At 46.0% G+C, this 15,624-nt stretch overlaps 1 protein-coding gene across 1 annotated transcript in view; it reads left to right on the forward strand.

Moving 5' to 3' along the window:
- Sv2b (synaptic vesicle glycoprotein 2B) overlaps positions 1-15,624 on the forward strand; it is a 202,794-nt gene that overhangs the window by 52,693 nt on the left and 134,477 nt on the right. The window lies entirely within an intron of this gene.

The raw sequence follows: 15,624 nt of genomic DNA on the forward strand, positions 1-15,624 counted from the left end.
TACATTATATATGTATGTGCGCCTGTGTTATAGTGTTGTTCTCTGTATACACAGATATATACTCACATTATATATGTGTGTGTGCCTATATTATAGTGTTGGTCTCTGTATACACAGATATATACTTACATTATATATGTATGTGCGCCTGTGTTATAGTGGCGTTCTCTGTATACACAGATATATACTTACATTATACATGTGTGTGTGCCTATGTTATAGTGTTGGTCTCTGTATACATAGACATATACTTACATTATACATGTGTGTGTGCCTATGTTATAGTGTTGGTCTCTGTATACACAGATATATACTTACATTATATATGTGTGTGTGCCTATGTTATAGTGTTGGTCTCTGTATACACAGATATATACTTACATTATATATGTATGTGCGCCTGTGTTATAGTGTCGTTCTCTGTATACACAGATATATACTTACATTATACATGTGTGTGTGCCTATGTTATAGTGTTGGTCTCTGTATACACAGATATATACTTACATTATATATGTATGTGCGCCTGTGTTATAGTGTCATTCTCTGTATACACAGATATATACTTGCATTATATATGTGTGTGTGCCTGTTATAGTGTTGGTCTCTGTATACACAGATATATACTTACATTATACATGTGTGTGTGCCTGTGTTATAGTATTGGTCTCTGTATACACAGACATATATTTACATTATACATGTGTGTGCCTGTTATAGTGTTGGCCTCTGTATATGTAGATACATACTTACATTATGTATGTGTATGTACCTATGTTATAGTGTATGTATACACATATCTATTCATTATAAAGAGTTTATTCATGTGATTTTGGAGGCTGAGCACTGCGTTCAATAGCCTGGAGACCCAGTAGAGCTGATGTTCTATTCTGAGTTCAAGTCTAGACCAGGAGAAGGCTGATCACCTATTAGAAAGGGTGTCTGTGTGTGTGTGTGGGTGCTGTGTGGGAAGACTGTGTGTGTGGGCTGTATGGGTGTGTGTGTGTGTGTGTGTGTGTGTGTCGGCTGTAGGGGGCTGTGTGTGTGGGCTGTGTGTGGGGAGGCTGTGAATGAACTGTGTGTGTGTGGAGGGTCTGTAGGGGGCTGTGTGCATGGACTATGTGTGTGTGTGTGTGAACTGTGTGTGGCTGTGTGTGTGGACTGCGTATGTGGGGCTTTGTGTGTGGGGGTTATAGACTGTGTATGTGGGCTGTGTGTGGGGTTGTGTATGTGGGCTATGTGTGTGTGAACTTTGTGTGTGTGGGCTGTGTATGTGGGCTATGTGTGTGTGGGCTGTGTGTGTGTGTGTGTGGACTGTGTGTGTGTGGGCTGTGTGTGTGTGGACTCTGTGTGGGGCTGTGTGTGTGGACTGTGTGTGGGGCTGTGTATGTGGACTGTGGGGGTGCTGTGTGTATGGGGGCTATGTGTGTGGGCTGTGTGTGTGGGTTGTATGTATGTGGACTGTGTATGTGTGGGCTGTGTGTGTGGACTGTGTGTGGGGCTGTGTGTGTGGACTGTGTGTGGGGCTGTGTGTGTGGACTGTGTGTAGAGCTGTGTGTGTGAACTGTGTGTGTGGGCTGTGTATATGTGGAATGTGGGGGGGCGTGTGTGGGGGCTGTGTGTGGGAGCTGTGTGTGTGTGGCTGTGTGTGGGCTGTGTGTGTGGGGGCTGTGTATGTGTGGGCTGTGTGTGGGGCTGTGTGTGTGGACTGTGTGTAGAGCTGTGTGTGTGAACTGTGTGTGTGGACTGTGTGTGTGGGCTGTGTGTGTGGACTGTGTGTGTGGGGGCTGTGTGTGTGTGAACTGTGTGTGTGTGGGCTGTGTGTGTGTGTGAACTGTGTGTGTGGACTGTGGGGGGCTGTGTGTGTATGGACTATGTGTGTGTGGGCTGTGTGTGTTCTGTGGGGGGGCATGTGTGTGGGGGACTGTGTGTGTGGACTGTGTGTGTGGACTGTGTGTGTGGATTGTGTGTGTGTGGACTGTGTGTGTGGGGGCTGTGTGTATGTGGACTGTGTGTGGGGGGGCTGTGTGTGTGAACTGTGTGTGTGGGGGCTGTGTGTGTGTGTGGACTGTGTGTGTGGACTGTGGGGGGGCTGTGTGTGTATGGACTATGTGTGTGTGGGCTGTGTGTGTGGACTGTGGGGGGCATGTGTGGGGGGGACTGTGTGTGTGTGTGGACTGTGTGTGTGGATTGTGTGTGTGTGGACTGTGTGTGTGGACTGTGTGTGTAGGGGCTGTGTGGGTGTGGACTGTGTGTGTATGGACTGTGTGTGTGGACTGTGTGTGTGTGGACTGTGTGTGTGGAGTGTGTGTGTGTGGACTGTGTGTGGGGGGGCTGTGTGTGTGTGGACTGTGTGCATGGACTGTGTGTGTGGAGTGTGTGTGTGTGGCTTCTTATTCCTTTGTGCTACTTGAGCCTGCATTAGATTGTATTGGATGAGGCATCTATTCTACACAGTCTATGGATCCCAGGATTAATCTCCCTCAGACCTTCTTCCCTAAGACATACCCAGAATGTTTGGTGAAATCTCTGGACACTCTGTGACCTAATCCCATTAACTAGGAAAGAGGGAACCTGCTGGAAACACAATGGAGCTGTTCTACTCCCCTCTCCCTGATTTGAGGGCTGCTAGGCAGATTCAGTCTTGATACCTCTGTCTCGCCAATGACTCAGCAGGCAGGGATTGCAGAGAATTCTGCTGGAGGACCAGTGGGTATTGTGAAGCAACTGGATGAGAAGATACAGCAGATGTGGTGGTATCAAAAAGTCCTCCACACAGAGTAGGGTAAAGCACTAACTTGCGTGTTAAATCTTCAATCACTGCTTTTAAAAATCTTTAATCACTGCATTTAAAAGTCTCTCTCTTCTCTCTTCTCTCTCTCTCTCTCTCTCTCTCTCTCTCTCTCTCTCTCTCTCTCTCTCTCTCTCTCTCTGTGCACCTGTGTGCTGGTGCCTGCAGAGGCCAGAAGAGGCCACAGGGTCCTCTGGAGCTGGTGTTACAGGTGCTGTGAGCTGCCTGATATGGGTGCTGGGGAATGAACTTGGATCCTCCATAAGAATAACAAGCACTCTTATCTGATGAACCATCTCTCCAGCCCCATTTAAATTTATTTTCCTATATTTAATTATTTTATGTGTATGAGTGTTTGCCTGCATGCATGTATATGTACCACCTGTGTGCAGTGCCCACAGAAGTCAGAAGAGGGCACGGAACTGGAGTTACAGATGGTTGTGAACCACCTTGTGGTTGCTGGGAACCAAATCTGGTCCTCTGCAAGAGCAACAAATACTCTTCATCCCCACCCCCCCAAATCTCTCCAGCCCAAGACTCCCACTTTCTTTATCTTGACAAATTAAAATGATCAATTATAGCCCTCAGATATGATGCATTGACATCAAAGACTTTATTCAGGAGAGATCTGTGCTCTTCTGGGATTTTCCTTGAGGACAATCTACTAAGGGTGGAAGAAAGATCTGTGAGAGAAGTCTTGATTGAACTGTGTAGCTGGAGAGTTTCTCTCTGGGTCCCGCCAAGCCCCCCACAGTTCCACAGCCCACTTATAAAATATTCACTCAGAAGCTTATATTATTTATAAACTGTATGGCCGTGGAAGGCTTTTTGCTATCTAGTTCTTATATCTTAAATTAACTCATTTCTATTAATCTACAAGTTGCCACATGGCTCGTGGCTTACCAGTATCTTAACATCTGCTTCTCATGGCAGCGGCTGGCAGCGGCTCCTCACTCAGCCTTCCTGTTCCCAGAATTCTCCTCTCTCTTTGTCCTGCCTATACTTCCTACCTGGCTACTGGCCAATCAGCACTTTATTTATTAACCAATCAGACAACACATTCACAGCATAGAGAACATCCCACAACAGAACTGTTGACTCTTCAACATGAACTGAGGCTCTCCAAGGCCTCTCTGTCTTTGATGTGTTTGGAGTTTAAAGAGAGAACAAACTACACTATCATATTCAAGTTCAACTTTGGGCAAGGTCATGCTTGCCTATTGTTCAGATGAGAAACTGGGGTGTAGAGAGGGATTTGCTTCAATTGGAGAGCTGGAAAGTTCTTGTGGATGGATGCGGGGCTGCCTGATGATGAAGCCTTCCCAATACCTGATGGTTTGCTGGTTCTTCCTTGGAATATAACCTTTCAAATACACAATATAACTTAACAGTGGTATAATTATATGCTTCCTGAACCAACTCATACCAGGCCAGTGGCTGAAAGTTGTTTTTCTGATGGGGAATGTCTTGTACTAATCTCTCTCTCTCTCTCTCTCTCTCTCTCTCTCTCTCTCTCTCTCTCTCTTTCCCTCCCTCCCTCCCTCCCTCCCTCCCTCCCTCCCCTGCTGGTATGGTCTGAGAGTCATATCCCAGATTCAATCCAAACCACTCAGTTAGTGGTGGCTGAACCATATCCCTGATCTATTGATAGTTTCTCCTGAAGGTTGAAAATGTCAAACAGTTGTTAAGATCTGCAACACGGAAACATAATGTGAATAAAACTTGAATCTCTTTGATCCTCTGTTATTAAAGTTGACATAGAAATGGATTTAGAATGCACCTCTTCTTGTTTTGGTCTGTTCCCAATCCACAGCCCTGCCCAAGGGAGGCACAGCTCTTTCTGTTTGTATTTCATGGACACTTGACCAAGAAAGAAGGGCCCCAATGTGACTTTGGTTTTTGGTCTTGGGGACTGAGTTCTGAGGCTCACAGAGACTGGACCAAAGCTCATTGCATGGTTAGGCCTGTGCCTTAGGTTAGCCTAGAGGCAGAGCCCAGAGTGAGCAGAGAGCAGATGCTTGCAGGGCAGCAGGGACAGAAGAGCAGATGGCTCCATGGCGAAGTGAGCCAGAGTCCTGCCTTGCCATCCTTCCACTTTTCAGAGAACCCTGTGATTACACTAAAAGACCCTCCTCCACGAGGCTGGAGAGAGGCTGTGGTCCCTCTTCACCCACAGGATTCTTATCAAGCTGACTCAATGAGAGCTGTGTCCTTGGCCTCTGATGCTGCCTCATCACAGGCATGCAGTCCCAAGCTGGCACAGAACATAAGCAGCAAAGCACATCTGGGGGAGTTTGAGCCCCTGTGATTCCTTAGAATGCACTGATCAGGGCCTCAGTGAAACTAAACAGACTCACAAATACCCAAACATTAATGGTGGTGTAGGAAAGTGGGTTCCAATTACCAGGTGGTTTCTATAGAAGACTTAAGTCACAGCTTGACAATGTCTCTCTGGCATAGCTTGAGGACTGCTATTTACTTGCTTGTTTATTTCAAGGGATAAACAATCATAAAAAAAAAAACAGGTTCAGATTAATGGAAGTTAAATACAAACAGCCTTGGTTCAGTCATCTCAAGATCACTGGAGACAGATCTATGTCCCAATAAAGTCAAAGTTATTGCCCCATTGCTATGATAGAGACTGCATGCTGGAACTGTGGGGGCATTCTAACAAACACAAATACAGGAAAGACAGAGGTGGTGTAGGATTTGGGGGAAGGGCAAAACTTTGGTAAAATGAAAACAAGGCTTCAGAACAAAGCATTGCTGAGTGGATTGAATCAAGTCTCGGTTTCCTTGGAAACAACCAAGTTAAGGTGTTTGTGAGCACTGCCATCAGCACCACAAACCCCGTGTCTGAAGCTGTGCAAGGAGGCTGGAAGCCACGCTGCTGTTACGTGTCAATGAGACTTCAAGTGAGAGTGAGATGCTTCATTCTTACAGATGCGATTCCAACCTCGAAGACTTCTCATAGTCTCTGATTTTCTAGATCAAGGCTTTTCAGGAAGCAGGGAAGCACAGAAGATCCAAAGGTGCTGCAGGCCCCAGGGAGAAAGCGTGTGTCTTCTTGCTCTGCAGCTGGTCTTGTCTCTGGTTCCCAGCCTGATGAGCGGCAGGGTAGATTCATTTGTGTGAAAGAATTTGTAAACTTTGTGGGGGTCTTTGGTGGGTAATGCCATGGTTTATGTTTTCTAAAACTTGTGGTGGATTTCTTCCCCTTGCAAAGTGCAAAATCATGTCGCTGTTCTAAGTGACTGGTGTTTGGAGTCAGATTGGGTAGGGGCCACGGCTTTGCTGCTGTTGCTGTGGGAGTTTCCCAGTCTTAAGAGGTGGGACAACACGGGACACGGTTCCCACTTCTGAGTCTGCTGTGCACCGCTTTCTTGATTTTTCCATATGGGGAAACATGCACTGTTATTTACTTAATCATTAAGAAGTGGATTCACATCTTATACTTAGCTATACATATAAAAAAATGAGCCACCTAGCCTTTAATTACTACCACAAAAGCAAAATAATATGACTTCTATAAATTCAAAGTAACCATAGAAAAGAGAAGATGACCAGGTTCCATAGTTGGTTGTTATTACTCTTTGGCTCTTTGCTCTTTGGATCTTTTGGGGGGGCCCAATCACCAGCTCCCAAATAAACACACACAGAGGCTTATCATTACTTATAAGTACCCGGCCTTAGCTTGGCTTATTTCTAGCCAGCTTTTCTTAAATTATCCCATCTATCTTTTGCCTCTGGGCTTTTATGTTTTCCGATTCTGTATACCTTTCCTTACTTCTTAGTCCATGGCTGGCTATGCAGCTGGGTGGCTGGCCCCTGGTGTCCTCTCTCCTTCTTTTCTCGTTCCTTGATCTCTCCTCCCAGGTTTCTCCCCCTATTTATTCTCTCCCCTCCAGCCCCCACCTATCCTTTTTCTGCCTAGCTACTGGCTATTCAGCTCTTTATTAGACCAATCAGGTGTTTTAGGCAGGCAAAGGAACACAGCTTCACAGAGTTAAACAAATGCAACATAAAAGAATGCAGCACATCTTTGCATCATTAAACAAATATTCCACAGCATAAACAAATGTAACACATCTTAAAATAAATATTCCACAACAAGGTTCATCTTCCTTTTCTAGGTGATTGCCTGTTAAATTTCATGAGCTTGAGGCTTTCTTTGCTTTAAAAAAATGGCAGGGGATGGGAAGATTCTAATACATGTTGGGAACATGTTAAGTTGCTTCCCAACCACACCAAACACTTTCCATTACGGCAGACTTATTGGCCCATTTCTGAGACTGTGTGCTGGAACTAACTGTGGGGGCATTCCACCAAGTCCAAACACAGGAAAGACAGAGGTGGTGTAGGATTTTGGGGATGGGCAAAACTTTGGTAAAATGAAAATAAGGCTTGAAAACAAAGCAGTGCTGAGTGGATTGAATCAAGTCTCGGTTTCCTTGGAAACAACCAAGTTAATGTGTTGGTGAGCACTGTCTTCAGCACCACAAACCCCGTGTCTGAAGCTGTGCAAGGAGGCTGGAAGCCACGCTGCTTTTATAGGGAAGGAGGAGAGAGAGATAGAGAGACAGAGACAGACAGACACACACACACACACACACACACACACACACACACACACACACACATATATATATATATATATATATATATATATATATATATATATATATATAGAGAGAGAGAGAGAGAGAGAGAGAGAGAGAGAGAGAGAGAAAGAAAGAAAGAAAGAAAGAAAGAAAGAAAGAAAGAAAGAGAGGTCAGTACAAGACTTTCCCTAATCAGGAAAACAACTTTCCACCACCAACCTGGTTTGAGTTGGTTCAGGAAGCATATGATTATGCCGTTCTTAAGAGGGCCACAAGAAGGTACATCACCAGGTATTTTATTCTGTTCGTGCCTGCTATAACAAAATACCCAAGTCTGAGTAATTTATAAGCAACAGAAGTTTATTTTCCACAGTTCTGGAGGAAGCCCGAGATGACAATGCCTTCAGAGTCAGGCTCTGATGAGAGAATCTGCTTCCAACATAAGGCTGTGTTATTCTGTGCTCATGTGGCAGAAGCAGCAATCTCGTGTTCTTGCATGATGGGAGAGATGGGAGGATTAGTGAACTCTCTGAACTCTTGAGAAAAATGATGGGAGTAATCTCTTCTCACTTCAGAACCATTATCCTAGGGGATGTGTCCCCACATATGAATTTTGGAGAGACACATCCATTCAAACTAGAGCTCTAGGACTTAGTTTTGAGTTTATGTGGCACCCCAAGCTCCAAATGTCTCCATGACTGTGTGTCCCACTCTCTTGGGAAACTGGCATGCTTCAGGAGCTCTGGCTGCATGTTCACAGGCTCAGGATGGAGTCCAGTGCTGGTACACTGTAGATGTGTGCCCTTGGGACTGGTATTTAACTCTCTATGGCCCATTGCCCTTATCTGTACACTGGGAGAGCAAGAGTTACTACCTCTCCTGCTTGTTTTGTGGATTTGTGGAACTAATCCAAGACAAACCATGAGCTCTGGGGTTTGTCATATACAGTTTTCTGTAGCCGTGAGCTGGGACGTGGAGACAAGCTTATATCATGGACCTGCCAGATGATCAGTGCCTGAGCGAGTCTCGGAGCCTGATTTGGGTCATCAGAGTTCAGGAAGCAGAAGACAGGTCAGCTGCTGAAGGTCAGTTCCTACTGTATAGCGAACTGGAGACAAGGGTCTGGATGAACTAGGTAAGGGGCATGAGGAGCAAGAGAGAGTACCAGATGTGGGCAAGATATCTTGAGTAAGATTAAGGGAGGTGGGATTTAATAAAGAATCACGTGTAGAGGGCTGTGTGATGACAATGCAAGGATTTGAGTGATGTGATGTGGCTACAAGCCAAGGAATGGTGGTAACTACCGGGAGCTGGACGAGGCCAGACAGGATTCTTACCCCCAGTCTCAGAGGGACGTGGCCTTGCTAACACACTGATTTTGACTTCTAGCAATTTACAGGAAAGTAGATTTCTGTTGTTTCAAGTCACTATCCAGTTTGTGGTGATTAGGTCTATTGTTATGGCAGTCCCAGGAAACCAACAGACCTTCCATCTAAGAGCATGGGTCCTCAAGGCAGACCCAGACCACTGTGGTAGAGGGAGGCAAACGGAGAGGGTTTGGTTCTTCTGTTCCATGGCGAATCACTTGTTATTGGTGAGGATATGAGGTGTCCCACATGTCCTAAAGTCTGCTTCGTGCCCCACCCTTGGACTCAGCTTCTTCTCAGCAGTCTACCATCCTTTCCCCACAATAGCCTTCCTTTTACTGTCCCAGAGAAGCTGCTGAGGGAGGAAGGTTGGTGCCAGAAATCTGATGGAGATGAATGGGCATGGATGGAACACAGGGAGGCAGAGGCAGAGCTTTAAACAGTAGAGTCACTTCCTTCAAGGTCCAGAGTAGACAGCTGTGTCTCCAGCTCCTAGTGAGCAGGTGGCCTTAGCTTAACTCAGTACCTTTGGCCCAGCTTAGCAGGCTTTTGTACAGTCAGTCACCAGCACAGGGGTTCTGGGCATACAGAAAGCTAATTGTAGTTATTGTTTATTACAGTCTGAGGGTGTGGCCAGAACTTCTTGTAGGTTTTGTGTCTCTAGCCTCCTCTGAACCTGGGTGCAGGACTGGGTTATCATTACTAGATGCCAAACAAGGCGTTGCATTCTGGATCTGGGTGTGTGCCTTGGTGTCTTGTGTCTGAGTGTTCTTCCTAAAACCTAAAGCCAAGGATGGAGACTGACTCACTTGTAACTACCATTATGGAGGGGACCCCTCCCTTCTCATGCCAGCCTTTTATGAAATGGAAGACAGCAATGGCCATGGTAACAATGCCAGCAAAATTTCTTCAGTTGAATTGTGTTTGCTCCAAAGAAAGAACTTAAAGTAAGTTGAACCACTTGACCACACTGGAAAGAGCAGATCTCAGTGTTTGGCTATCATGTGGTGGTTCTTGTTCCTGGCGGTTTGAGAAACTACTCTCAACTCAATGGATTTTCACACAGTTTAAGATCCTTGAAACCCAAGTGACTTCCCTAGAGACCCATGCTTATCTTAACTTTCAAAACTATCTTCTGTTTTCAAGAATCTATGGGCCCAGATACCAATACCTGCATGACTCAACACAGGTATGTGCTCCACTGGAGAGAGTCAGCAAGGTCAAACAGAAATCAAGGAGTGAAGGGATGTTTTATGTTCCCGTCATGGAGGGCTCCAGGCCACTGGAGGCTGGAGTCTAGTAGACATGTCTCAGAGGTATTCAACTGCAAAGTCTGTGACACTCGAGAGTGAGCACTACAGAGGCGCCCTAGTGAGTTCTCCTCCCTGTCACCCTGAGAAGGAGGGGCCCAGCATAACACAGGAACTGCTTGGGGCTGGTGTCTCCTGTGTGACATCAGCTGATGAGCATGCACACCTGGGAAAGGTTTACGAGAGTCTTGGGGACTTCCTGGCTCAGAGAACTACAACTCGGTTGATCACGGGGACCATAGAGCTCTCATTTCTTCCTTTCCTAGTAATCCTCCCTAGGGGCCAATGTGGGGGCTACTACTCCAGACATCAGAAGCTATTCGAGCTCTGGAGTTGGCAGCGGGAAGGAAATTTTGAGCATCCAAAGAGTTAAAGGCCAGGAAAATAGAACTCAAGCCATGAGATAACAGGAAGCAGACACAGGAGCCAAGGATGTGAGAGAAACTTCAGCAACATGGAAGCAGATCAGGGAGGGAAAGAGGCCAGGAGAGATCAGTGCCAGTGGTCTGGCTACCACTCTCCCTGGTAACTGACCTGCCTTCAACACACAAGATCAAGTCAAGTGCTCATCCTTCTCCCAAAGTTTCTAGTCTAAAGTCCACATCAGATAAGTGGAGATGTGATCAACTCTGTGAAAACTGAAAATTCCCAGGGAAGCTCCTATGACCTGCTTCAAGCACTGCCCGGAAAGCCTGCAGGCTGTGACATCCTTTCAGCCTCTGTTCTCAGCTATAAACTCCCCAGGTTTATGAGCCACACCGAGAACTCCCTACTTCCTTTGTGTGGGATGCTAATTGCAATTTTTATGTTTCCGTAAAGTGGCCGCACAGATGCTTTATCTGGAAGCTAAAGGCTCAGATAACAAGGGCAGGCACAAGCTTGGCTCTCCAGACCCAGGGTCTTTTGTTGCTTCCTTGACCTTGGTGGAGGCCCAGCAGGCCAGGAGATGGTCAAAGCCCTGTGTATGTCACACACTGAAGTCGTGACAGCAGGTGACAGGGGCTGAACTTGGAAATTCAGAGTAGGATTTAGGGGGGATTTCTTTTTCTTTTTCTCCATTTCCATCTTTCTCAAAGCCCACTGAGCCTTCTGGGAAGCATTCTCTAGAGGAAGTGGATGCAAAAATCACCAGGGATACATGGACAATAAATGGTTTGTGTTAGCCTCATCTCTGGGGCTCCAATAAGAAGCATGGCATAAAGGAGAGATGTTCTAGATCATAAAGGGATGGGTGCAGAGCCCCGTGGGAGACCCAGCCATTCTGTTTCTCCTTTCCTTTTCTCTTCCTGCCCATCCCAGCTGCATAAAAATATTATTTCCACCTTTCTTCCTGTCTCCAGGATGATTTTGTCCAGAGTAATGATTTTTTTTGTTTTTGTTTTTTGAGACAGGGTTTCTCTGTGTAGTTTTGGTGCCTGTCCTGGATCTCGCTCTGTAGACCAGGCTGGCCTTGAACACACAGAGATCCACCTGGCTTTGCCTCCCGAGTGCTGAGATTAAAGGCATGTGGCACCACCGCCCGGCTAGAGTAATGGTCTTAAAACATAGATTTCCTTGAGACTCTTGTCATAAAAAATTTTAAAAGTGTTTTACTAGCATATATTAATTATACATAATAATGGGTTTCATTATGAGCTTTTCATATGTATCATGATACAGTTTGACTACATTCACACTCCCATGACCCTTTATTACCTCCCACCCATTCCCGTTGATCCCGTCCTCTTTTCAAATAGTCTTCCTACTTCCACTTCCTCTGTGACTACATGTTGATGGATCCAGTCTTGATCCGTCTTGTACAGATAATCACAGCTGCTGTGACGCCCTGAGTGCAACAATCATGTCACGCTCAGAAGTCGACACCCTTTATGCAGCTTACAGTCTCTCTGCCCCCTGTTCTGTGATGTTCCCTGAGCCTTGGAGGCAGTGGTACAGGTGTCTCATTTAGGGCTGAGCATTCCACAGTCACTAATTTTCAGCACTTTGGCTAGTCATGAGCCTCTGCAACATTTGCTCCCTGCTGCCAGAAGAAGCCTCTTGGACCAAAGCAGACAGCAGCATAAACACAAATACAATCCGATAGATACATTATATCCACTAAGCAAAACAACAGCAGTATCCTTCCCAGCAAGGCCTATGGCTTCCCCAGTGGTGAGATTTTGGCCAGTGCAAAACCATTTCTTGATGTTGAGGATGTGTTCAACACCAACAATCTGTTCTAAGCACTTCGCAGATCCTTGCTCAGTTATCCTGCACATCAGCTCTGTGATGAGAAAGCTGTTGTCAACCCATCTTCTAGAGAGAACTGAGGCACAACAGGGTTAATTAACTGGAACTAGATGGTAAAGCTAAGAGGCAGAGGCAGGATTTGAACTAGAATCTAGATCAAGACTCTGCCTGTAGGATGAAGGACAAGTTCATCAGACTAGGTGGCATCCAGTATCTTTTTATCCCTTGGCTTTGTCTGCCTTGTGTTGTGTGTTTACTTCAGACTGCAGCATGTGCCTTCTATATCAGATGCCTCCTTCATTCCCAAGTTTCTCCCCACCCCACCATCCTCCCAGTTTATCTAGTTCTGAGAGCAGGCCAGAGGCATTGATACTGGATTCAGAGGACTTGGTTGAGTCCTTACATTGCTCCGTCTCTGTGCCCATGGGTGGTCAGCTTCCTCTTCTGTCCTTTCCTAGTCCTCACTTGTGAGAGGTAGAGCTTGGACTCTATAACCTCTGCCTATGTCTAGCTCAGACACTCAGAGGGTCCACAATGTGTGCACACCGTGGTGGTCCAGATGAATGGAGATCAGCGATGGTTCTCTGTTCTGGCCCTTATATCCAGGTCCAGTTTCTGAGTGTGCATTAAGCCCAGCATTTTCCAGGGAGGCTCTGATCTGGCTGGTTTTGTCTTATCACATGTACGACTCAAGTTGACAGTGTTTTACATTTCTGTAGTTGTTGTAGCATACTTTTAGGAACTAGTGATAAGAAAATAATTTTGCACATGCCCAATATACATGAATGTTTCAGAACATTCTTCATCCATGGTTCCTTGATGTAGAATCCACAGATACAGAGGGTGGACCCATTACTTGTCAACACAAAGGACAGAACTAGTGATACATCAACAACACAGACTTCAAAAACATGTGCCAAGTGAAACAAGCCAAACATACCCACTGCATAATTGTCTGATTCCATTTATAGGAAGTTTTAGAAAGGACCAATCCTCTAGACATGGATGGTTTCTTGGGGGCTGGAATGGAAGCAGGAAAGCAGGGATTTACGGCAGCCACACGGAATGATGGTGTATTCTCAGTCTGGATTGTGGTGATGCTCATAGAAACGTGTGACTTATCAAATCTACAGATGAATGTAAGTTATATGTCAACAAAGTGACTGAAAATGTTGAGAGTAAAACAGGAAAAGTACAAAATAAAATATTGGAGTAGCACAGTTAAAGATTTGCTTAAGAAATAACAAAGAGAAATATATTGGACAACATAAACATTAAAAAAATCCATGAACAGAAACATTAAAAAAATCCACGGCAAAGACATTTAAAAGTGAGGCTGGAGAGATGGCTGAGTGATCAAGATGAGGGGCTACTTTTGCAGAGGGCATGAGTTTGGTTCCGAGTACCCAATCACATGGCTCTAACTCCAGCTCCAGGGAATCTTTGTTGCCTCTGGCTTCTGTGGGCACCTGTACTCATGTGCACACCACTCCCTCATACAAATATTTAACATAAAAACAAATATTTTTTTAAAAAAATTGAAAATAAAAATATGAAAGATGAGAATGTAGATTTTTTTTTTTTTTTTTTTTTTAGTTTTTTGAGACAGGGTTTCTCTGTGTAACTCTGGAACCTTTCCTAGAACTCACTCTGTAGCCCAGGCTGGCCTCAAACTCACAGAGATCCGCCTGCCTCTGCCTCCCAAGTGCTGGGACTAAAGGTGTGCACCACCACCGCCAGGCTGAGAATGTAGATTTGAGGAAAGTCTTGGTACAATTTAGAAAAGATAAATTGAGAATGTCTCATCAGAACTAAAACAGCAAAGAATCGAATCTCAAGTTAGCCCAGGTATGTACAGACTAACAGAGTGAAAGACCCCCTGATGGCAGTCTTCCCTCAGGAGAGACCCTCGCCCAAGGAACACACCGAGACCACGAATCAGATGCAAACAGCAAGAGGCTTTATTCCGGAACACGGGTACCCGGGGCGACACAGTCTCTCAAGAAGCTCAAGGGACTGGCGCGCCCACGGGCTGGAGCAGAGGGTTTTTATAGGGTCGGGCACGGGCACAGAAGCAAGAAGCCTGGTTACAGGGTTTTGATTGGATGATGCAAATGAGGCCAGTTCTGATTGGATGATTCGAATGAGGCCAGGTTCAAACCCAGGTCAGCTCGTGGTTTCTCCTCGAGCTCGCCACGCCTACGCCTAGCTTTTGTCTAGGGTACAGGGTGTTTTCCCGACCTTTTTCTGACCTTTTAGTTCCTTGCTCTGGGGCCAGGTGGCTAACTGAACTCCTCGGTACCTCTCAGGCTTTATTCAAAAACAGCTAAGCTAAGCTATGTTAGGTGGGGAGGCTGGGGGTCTTTCATTCCCCCATTTTCTTATCTCGGGAATGGAATCCTCCATTCATGGGGAAGATTGGTGACGTGACTCGAGTTCCATCTGGTTGAGCCTTTGGTATTGCTGGGTTAATACCAAAGTCTGAACAATAGAGACGCGTTCCCTGATAAATTGGACAAGTCTACTTAGGATACAGGGCCCAAACGTCAGGAGGAGTAATAGAATCAGAAGGGGTCCCAGAAGGGTGGAAATGAGGGTGGTGAGCCAGGGGGACCTTCTGAACCATCCTTCAAACCATCCCTGTTGCTCTTCAAAGAATTTTTGTCTCTGTTCTAATCGTTTTCTCAACTTAGCCATGCTACCTCTTACCACCCCAGTATGATCCGCATAGAAGCAACATTCCTCTTTAAGGGCGGCACACAACCCTCCCTCCTGTAAGAATAGGATGTCGAGTCCCCTTCTGTTCTGGAGCACTACTTCAGAGAGGGAGGTCAGGGATTTTTCTAAGGCGCTTACTGATTCCTCTAGGTCCCGAATGTCCTGATTCATGGCCGCTTGGAGCTGTCTGAATTGTTGGGTTTCCATTAGGGCGGTGGTGCCTGTCCCTACCCCGGCTGCTATTCCTCCCATAGTCAGCCCCCCCAATAATAGGGCCAGAGTGAGAGACGCCGGCTCTCTCTTATACCGATAGGGTCTCATCTCAAAGTGTGGGTAAATCTCCTCTGGTGTATGGTAAACAATCTTTGGATACAACTCGATGAGCACGTCCAGCTGCTCTCGGTAGGCTTTAGCCAAGGGTTTCCAGATCTCCTTCTGCACCAGCTGGAGGGCCTGTAGATGTGCCTCTAAAGTGGGGCTGGTGGCAAAAGATGAGATATCAGGATGGAGAAATTTCACGACTGGGGGTGGGGTCCCATATAGAATTTCAAAAGGGGTTAGGCCGTGCGGCCCAGGAGTATTCCGGGCTCGGTAAAGAGCCAAGGGAA

Source organism: Peromyscus eremicus, chromosome 1 (assembly GCF_949786415.1).
Source record: "Peromyscus eremicus chromosome 1, PerEre_H2_v1, whole genome shotgun sequence".
NCBI lineage: Eukaryota > Metazoa > Chordata > Mammalia > Rodentia > Cricetidae > Peromyscus > Peromyscus eremicus.